Source organism: Falco naumanni, chromosome 7 (assembly GCF_017639655.2).
Source record: "Falco naumanni isolate bFalNau1 chromosome 7, bFalNau1.pat, whole genome shotgun sequence".
In the NCBI taxonomy this organism is placed as follows: Eukaryota; Metazoa; Chordata; class Aves; order Falconiformes; family Falconidae; genus Falco; species Falco naumanni.
The window spans coordinates 45,626,432-45,633,740 of NC_054060.1; positions in this window are offsets into that span (position 1 = coordinate 45,626,432).

Sequence of the window (7,309 nt, forward strand, 5' to 3'; positions counted from 1 at the left end):
CCCCTGCGCCCGGGGCGGCCGGGGAAGAGGCAGAGCCCTGCCGCGCTGCCCCGCGAGGCTGCTGCCCCCGGTCCGGTGCGCTGGCGGGGCCGCGGGCCCGGCCTGGCCGGAGCTGCGGCGTGTGCGGTATCAGCCGGTGTCGGCGGCTGCCTCCGGCAGCCCCCGGGTCACTGGGGCAGGCTTGGCGGCGGGTCCCTGCACACCAGCGAGAGGCTTGTGTGTCCCGTTTCATTGAATCAGAACGGCCTGGGTAGGCAGGGACCTTAAAGATCACCTAGTTCCAGGCCCCCGGCCACCGGCAGGGACACCTTCCACTAGACCAGGTTGCTCAAAGCCCCATCCAGCCTGGCCTTGAACACCGCCAGGGATGGGGCATCCACAGCTGCTCTGGGTAGCCTGTGCCAGTGCCTCAGCACCCTCACAGTAAAATTTGGCTGTCTTCCCTCCTATACCCAGAGAGTTTAGCAAGCAGCGGGTACGAAGGGGCCAGACATTGTATCAGTTCACTCCTCTACTTACCACTCCCTATAATGGTTCAGATCCTTCCAAGTACACCCCATCCTCTGCTACATCCCTGAATGGGGTGGCGGACTAGAGAGTAAATACAGGATTTCTTACTTTCCTTCTACGTGACCAAGTCAAATTCCCTACAGGGATCTCTAATCGCAGAACTCGAGTCTTCTCTGAGTTGTCCTGCTGCATCAGCCGTGAAGGTGGCCTCAAACTGCACTGCAGGGCAGTGCGTGCTGCGCTGTGGCCCATCCGCTTGAGAATTTCAGTCTGGACCGGAGCCTGGCAGGATAAGGACTGAGCCCTAAGGCAGGGGGTGTGAACAAAACCCAGTAGTTTATGAGAAAAACGGAAAAAAACCACAGCATGCCGGTATCCTGTATCACGGTTCTCCCAGCTAGCGTACGGGCAGTGAAGCACACGCTAGGTTTGCGATTCTCCTTTTAGATCAAAAGCTCTTCTTCATCATAGCACTGTGGGGGCTTTTATCCAACTCTTAGTAACTTCCCTCTGGATTTTCATAAATCATTCACGGCCTCTATGATTCCATTTCTCAGTCTGTGATATGGAAATGAAAATCTTGATCTTCATTATACTTTGTGAAATACTTTGAATACTGTCAAGGGAGGGGGGTGGGCGGGCAGGGACAAGACAAGACTTAGCTTTAAAAATGATACTACCTTTCCTAATAACTTATGATCAGATAGTTGGATTTTTTTCCTCTGTGGTCTGCTTAACTAGAGTTTGTATTTCCATACCCTCATAAGAAAGATGTGCTTTTACTTTCTTAGGGTTTTTCATGGGAACGGTGCGCTCTGTTTTACAAATACAGATTTAATTATATAAGGACATTCAGACTGACTGTGGAGTGGAGTACCCAAAGACCAGGCAACAATGGATAGAGCCATTGATGACAGAAGTTTAATAGTAAATATAAATAGATTAAAGGCAGCACAGCATAGTCTTTTTAAAAAGCTTTTCAAAGAAGCCTGAGAGCCGGGCTGCAGCCTGTTATACCTGAGGGGCCATAACTTAGCCAGGCAGCAGCAGAGAATTCTCAAAAGTAACTCAACATATGCCCTGGCTTTGGGAAGAGCTACTCTTTCAAAATACAAGCATTAACAGGGATGGAACCTAGATTCATTATATAAAATAATAACAATAATAAATCTTGAACTGTTGTTCATGGTTCAGTTGTTTCTAGCTTTTTGTGCCACATCAAGTGGAAAGTTGATTTTTTAAATGAAATTAAGAGCTTGCCTTGCAATCATGTCAGGCATGCATGGCACAGAACAAGCATATCACGTGCAGTTATATTGCTGAGATAATTGTTTGAGCTGCTTTTCCAATTCAGATGGAAAAGAAGGAAAATAGGGGCTGTGTTCCCAAAGTGCAAGAAGTGATGGTGTTGAAATGTGCACAGTGCAAGTCGCTGAGAACTGCAAAACCTAAAAGGAAGACTTTGTTTTCTGAAGTGGTTTGTACACCCATTTCAGTGACATAAGTGTAGGTGCCACCTAATCTGATGGATCTAAGACAGGCCAGTTCTTTTAACACTCATTTGACAAAAGCTCCTCTCTACCTTTCCTTTTCATGAAGCATGCTCAGGAATGCAAACTGAATGCTGTCGCAGAGTACCTTCCTTATTCTCCGAGAATTTCATGCCTTAGTTTCATCTTGGCAGATGACAGCCGAGTGCTGCAGTTAACAGGGCATTCCTTCCCTGAAGAAACCATGTATCACAATTCCCTTTCTAACAAGCCGTGACATGTGATCCTGAAAATATTTGCTTTAAAAATGGTGTTAAGCTTCACTATTTTGTTAATACTGTATAATAATCTAGGTCTCTAAGTCATTGATGTAACTAGTTGATGACAGCTAAATATTAGACAACAATGTTTGCCCTAGACATTTCAGGCCATCAGAGCAGGGGACTGTGCTCTCCAGCCAGTGCCCATAAGCAATGATATTCAGAATAAATTTTCATTAAATTTGGAGTCCAGCTCAACATCATGGTCCCAGATGGCACTGAATTGAAAGCCCTGGAAGCTGAAATTTGTGTCTACAGCACATTTGCAGGCTGAGTGGAAGGAGTCCATTGAATATCAGGCCTTCAGCCGGGCAACATGACAACTATCATGGTGGGTTTGGTAGGAAAAACTTTCACAAAAGCAAACGGAGGCCTTGCGACTCAATTAAATGTCAGATGGTAACAATAAATTCTTTTGTTCTAACTACAGCAGCTTTGGTTTTAATAATAATTTTTTTAAAGGGCTTAAAATTAGAGAGGCCTTCATGCTGCAAAGAGGGCGGCTGATAAGGGGTCAGCATCTCCACAACCAGCCTGCCCTGGGCCCCCCTCCCAAGGAACCGGCACCCCCAGCGGAGCGGCACGCCGCAGCCCCGCTGCCGACACCCCCGAGGGAAGCTCTGCCAAGGAAGCCTCTCTGGCCTTTTGCCTGGCACCCGCCTCGCCCGTGTGGGCGGAGAGGCGGCGGGACCGGGGTCCCCGGCAGCCCCCCGCCCGCCGGCGCCGATGGGAGGAAGGTCCCTGCAGAGGGTGCTCCAGCCCCGGCCACCGCCGTCCCGCTGGCGCAGGCTGCGCGGCGCCGCCACCGGCTCCGGTGTGGAAACCCACGGGCGGGCAGGGGCACGGGCGGGCCGGGAACGCACCGGCGAGGCATCTAAGCGGGGGTGGGCTGCCCGGCAGGCCCGTGTTCCAGAAGGCCCGTACGTGGCTCCCCGCGGAGGACGGCGCCCCCGGGCCGCGCCTGCTGCCTTCAGGCCCAGCAGCGCCGTGACCGAGCCCGCAGCCACCGGCCGCCTGTTTCCTACCGCTGGGAGCGAGGTGAGTTGGGCGGCTCGGATCTAGTCCCCAAGAGGTGACACGGGTGACAATTCTTTGTAATAATCGCAGCTTGGAAATTAAAGTCCAAAATGACCATTGAGACAAAGACACTCTTGTATCTCCCTAGCTTAGCAGATAGTATAAATAAGAGATGTTGACATGTTATTGGATAAACCGCAAGAAAATTAAACTCTCTTAATTCTGTTAGTTTCTTTGGATCTGGGCTGATGCCCTGGCCAGAGGTGGTGTGGAAGACCATCCCCAGGCACTGTTCTGCACCTCATTCCCCGGATCGCCCAGGGGCACTGAGCAGCTGAAGCCATCAAGCAGCATTTGTTTTTACGTTCTTCAAAACCTGACCATTGTAGTGAAGGGCTGGAAAACACCCTTTCTGCTTCACAGAGTTACTGATATATGAATCTTATTAGTAATATTGATTATCCACTCAATTGTCCTGCAAAAACCCTCAGCCCAGCCCCTGAAAACCAAAAAATGACAACCGAAATAAAACACCTGAATCAAAACTAAGGCAGGATCTCGTATGCACCAGCATCTTCCTTCCTAACTCACTACTGATTCGTCCACCTCTGTTTCTTTGGAGATGAGTTTACATCTCACAAGACCCAACAACCATTACAGATGCTCTTACTTAGGTTTCTTCCAGCATTGGCAGGCAGAGGGGGATACAGCTCGCCCTGTTAAATTAGGACATCATTTTAACAAGCATCTTTAGCACATGGACATGAGAGAAGAGAAGCAAAAGTGAGGGACTCATGCTCCCAATGCATGCCCAAAGGGTTATTTAAGGTACTTTACTGTAAAGTCCACAGAGTACAGTAGGACAGTCTTCAGAAAGCTTTTTGTAAACCAGATCTGAACAAAGAAAACTGCCCAAGACAAGAAGAGTTTTGTTATTAAGCACGTAGATTTTCTGGGACTGACTTCTTGGGGTTTTTTAAGTATCAGTTTTGTAACTGATTAAACAGCACATTGCCTTTTCTGTGAAAGTCTGGGCAGACCCACAAGGCATGGCCCATTGTGGGCAGAGGGAGCTATTGGGAGTGCCGAGTGTTTTCCACTCTCACGGTCAGTGTAACATCCACACAAACAACTGAGAAATTGTTTTTCCTACTTTGTGCAAATTACTTTGCTAAGAGCCAGGCCTGCTTACTCACCTCATACAACTAGTTAACGGTATTCCCTGGAGTAGGAAGTGGTGACTGGGTTGGGGGTGTTTTAAGTACTGGCTAACTCTGTGACTAATAACAAGCAGAGATAAAGTGAATCTGAGTGTCTAAGTGTGTATGTTAGAAGGATTCAGGAAGGGGAATGGATCCAGATTCCTATGGCCAAGCCTACTTCTGCAATTTCAGGCCTGGACTAAAATGAAGAGAGACTGATTCTCTTTTCCAAAGATACCTAAATTCCTGTAGATGCAGTTGCCATAATACAACTTCTGTGAGTTGTGACTGAGTAAGTGTCCATGCTACAGGTGAAACGGTGACAAATTTCAGGGCAGGCACGAATTGCAGTTCTGCTAAACTGATGAGCACACCACAATTAGCTAGGGAGTGACAGGGTCCGTGTTCTCTTCTTCAGGGTGAAGTAACAGTGGCTGATGCCCCAGGCAAGAAGTCAAACCCAATGTGTCTATTAGGGCAAATAAATTTAACTGTCCACATGACACTGACACTTGTCATACTACGTGTAGAGAAAGTTCTTGCAGTGCTTCACATCCTGTGCGTCCTTCTGTTAAGGTTTGCCAGGCACCTCATGGCCAAGGCAAGCAAAGGCACTCATCACTTGCAGATTCACACGTACATTTAATTTCCTTGCAGGGCTGGTTGAAACCTTCCCTTAGCACAGAGATGTCGCATTGCCCTAGAGAAAGAATCCTTGAGAGGCTTCACCATGAAGGACACACAGTGTGGCAACTTCTTCATGGTCACTGATGCTGGAAGAGGACTGCAGGGGAAAAATACATTGAAGAGAGTAGAGGAGAAGGAGAGGTACTGGCTTTGGCTGGAAAATGAGCACTCAGGGTTGCTTCCCTCTTGACATGCTGTTTATATTAGCCAGTCATGCATTTTTGTCTGGTTTCTTTCTTGTTTGGCCATTGCTGGCTCTGGCTGTGCTCTGAGTTCTTTGCAAGGAGACATGCAAATGTTTTCTCCCTCTCTGCTGCCAGAAAACAATGCAGGTCATTTCAGAACCCACAGACACCAAGCCAAGAATGCCTCAGCCCCTTTTGTGGCCTCCAAACTCACATCTGCGGATCACAAAAATCTCAGCTTGATAAGATAAAGTTACTGTTTTTAATGACAGAAAGTTATTGGTTTTGATGGTATTATCCTTTATCCTGAAAGAGACATTAAGACAGTAACTAATATGCTCAGGAACACAGCAATAACCTGCAGGGAGATATGTGTTGCTATATTGCTCGACAAAATCAGGACACGCTAACACACTGAGGTAAATACAAGAGATAAAATTCCCCAACTAATGACAACAAAATCAGGTATCAAACCATTTCCCTCTCTGTGGCTGGCTGGATGGTGCCCTTCAATTGCCATAAGTTTTTTTGTTCCTTTAGTTTTAAGACAGATGTATTCAGGATCTCTCACATTTGCCTTAAAAGAGAAAAGCCAAAAGCAAGGGAAAGAGCAGGCCAGCTGCCCTTATCTGATGCTAAAGATAGACGCACAGACCTTCCATGTTTGGTTGGATACAGAAAACAGCCAGGATTAAATTTCTAGATAAAATCATGGGTGAGAATTCTTTTGTATTTTCATGTATAATAATAAGGAGTTCACACCGCTTCTGCCTGAAATAACTACATGATCTGAAACTGGGATCTTGTTTCCTGTATCACGACTAAAAGCCAAGCAGGATACTTCTAACATGCTCCCAGCAAGACCTGTTTATTCACACCGAGTCTTTTGTAACCAGGGACAAGAGTCAGCGTAGTTTTTTGCAATTATAGAAGAAATTAAGTATTTATATACAGTGGGGAATCATGTACATGAAGAAGACTTTCCCACAGAGCTGTAACACTGGCCTGCAGCACCCACTGCTGCGGGTGTCCTTGATTTTTACAGCGCTCTGCCAGTGCAACTCAAGCCTAACATGCCGGAGCCCTGCAGCTATTCTGCTCTGGCCTCACTGCACTGACAGCAGATCATCGTCCTCATCCTGACCTTCTTTTCTGCTCTGCCAGGCCTGAGAATAATAAATGATGCTAACATTTACTGGTAGCCTTGCGTTTGAGGCTGAAGCCACAAAACTCACATCACTGCTTGGCTGTGTACCCATCCAGCTCAGCTGCACCCAGCTTCTGCTTTCCTGAACCAAGTATAATATCCGAAAGGGAACGGTCCCTTCACATACCATATTGTCAGTGCTGTCTATCTTTTTCTTCTTCTTTTTTTTTTTTTCTTTTAAGCTTTGCTTTGCAGTCAGTTCATGAGAGCTGGAGACCTTTCTGTTCTCCTTCCCTCATTCTCCCCATCTTGTGAAGATCTTCAGTGATGTTGCCCTTAAAAAAGTCAATAATTGCTCCCAGCAGCATTGATTGTCCTTGTGTAACTACCAGGACACTCAGGAAATAACCTGAGACTCTGTGGGACAACGTCAGTCCTGCTGAACAGGGTATCACCAGCTGCCTGAGCTGTACGACTCTTTGGTGCCTCATCCAACTATGCTATGTTTATCTGAACTCGATGTGGCCCAGAGAAGAAAATCCAATTTTTAAATACTATTTTAATGCAAACTTCCTGAGAACAGAGTGGGGAAAGCATTGCTGGCTGGCTGTGCAAGGGAGTAAATGACAGGGAGGTTTTTGAGCTGCCTGAAATAAATTTTGAAGTAAGGCTAGCAGCAATTTTACACTAACATCTAAATTCAAACAACCCCATTGGATTGATTGCTGCCTGGAAAGGAGACAACCACAAG